General features: G+C 38.1%; 1 pseudogene; it reads left to right on the top strand.

Moving 5' to 3' along the window:
- Positions 1-367: 367 nt before the first annotated feature.
- On the top strand, positions 368-928 carry LOC102868712 (annotated as a pseudogene).
- The last annotated feature ends 834 nt before the right edge of the window (positions 929-1,762 follow it).

The raw sequence follows: 1,762 nt of genomic DNA, 5'->3' as shown, positions 1-1,762 counted from the left end.
GATTTTTGACAAGGAGATGAAATCAGTTAAGTGAGGAAACGACAGCCTTTTTAACAAATAGTGTTGGCAAAATTGGAAAACTATCTGCAGAAGACTCAAGCAAGATCCACACCTCACCCCATATACAAAAACCAACTCAAGGTGGATCATGGACCTAGGACTAAAACCAAGAACTATAATCTTCATTAAAGAAAAACTTGGCGTGGGCGTTGCCGCCCCCACCCCTGGTGGTCCCGCGCGAGGCTCTCCCTCTCCTCGGATGTGGCTCAAGCCGGAGGCAGGCAGAGCCAGAGATGCCGCAAAGCAGACCCGGGACCGGAACAGCTCGGAGGCGGTGAATAATAGCTCTTCAAGTGTGCAATAAAAAATGGCCTCCAATAAAACTACATTGCAAAAAAAAATAATAATAAAGAAAAAACAAACAAACAAAAAAAGAATGGAAAGAGTAAAAAAATTGAAGAGGCAGAACCTGAAGAGTTTGTAGTAGGAAAAGTGCTGGACCGACGTGTAGTGAACGGAAAGGTCGAGTTATTTCCTCAAGTGGAAGGGATTTACAGATGCTGACAGTACTTGGGAACCTGAAGATAATCTAGATTGAATTGAAGCATTTCTTAATTCTCAAAAAAGTGGTAAAGAAAAAGATTGCACAAAAAGAAAATAGTTATCTGATAGTGAATCTGATGATAGAAAATCAAAGAAGAAAAGAGATGCCGCTGACAAGCCAAGAGGCTTTGCCAGAGGTCTTGATCCTTAATGAATAATTGGTGCCACAGACAGCAGTGGAGAATTAATGTTTCTCATGAAATGGAAAGATTCGGATGAGGCTGACTTGGTACTGGCGAAAGAAACGAACATGAAATGTCCTCAAATAGTAATTGCATTTTATGAAGAGAGACTTACTTGGCATTCTTGCCCAGAAGATGAGTAAATACTGGTGTGTTTTAACAACCCGAGCAAAGCTTAGTAAAATGGGCATTTGTTTCTTTTAGAGAGCCGCTCCTTTTATGGAAAGTTGAAATGCTTCTGCTGTTTTGACTAAAAGGTCTGAATTCATGGAATGTCTATGACTGTACTGATAAAAACTTAATATGATTAGAGTTGTTGCAGTTTGCTGGCAATATGGGGGAACAATTTCATAATCTCAACTACAGACCTGCATTATTTTCTTTACCTCAATACATTGATTAATATGCAGGTTGAATTTTCTCAGTATTTGGGTTACTGGTCCACCTGAAGCCAGGAAAAACAACTTTGTAGTAATCAGAATGTTAATCCAATTGCATATTGTTTATTGTAAATAACTAGTGAACAGTGGTCAATAAATAGTTTTATATTCCTTTAAAAAAATAAAAATAAAAACTTGGAAGAACTCTAGAAGTCCTAATCCACAACGTAAACAGTCTTCCAAGTATCCTGAAAAATCTACAAGCAGGAGAAGACAAAATAGATGAATGGGACCTTCCAAGAATCAAATCCCTATGCACATCCCAAAATTTCACCAACAGGGTAAAAAGGGAAGCCACAGACTGGGAATAAGTATTTGGTAATGACATGTCAGAAAAGGGACTTATATCTAGAATTTATAAAACAATTGACCACCACAACATAAAGGTAAATAATCCGATTGAAAAATGGGCATAGGATATGAACAGACACTTCATCGAAGAAGACATTCAGATTGCTAACAAGCACATGAAGAAATGTTCAAAATCCCTGGCTCTAAGAGAGATGCAAATCACAACAACTATGAGATATCATCTCA

Source organism: Elephantulus edwardii, unplaced genomic scaffold, assembly GCF_000299155.1.
Source record: "Elephantulus edwardii isolate Elephantulus edwardi_28Jun2011 unplaced genomic scaffold, EleEdw1.0 scaffold00178, whole genome shotgun sequence".
Taxonomy (NCBI): domain Eukaryota; kingdom Metazoa; phylum Chordata; class Mammalia; order Macroscelidea; family Macroscelididae; genus Elephantulus; species Elephantulus edwardii.
The sequence above is the reverse complement of the archived record's forward strand: the minus strand, read 5'-3'. Positions and strand labels throughout refer to the sequence as shown.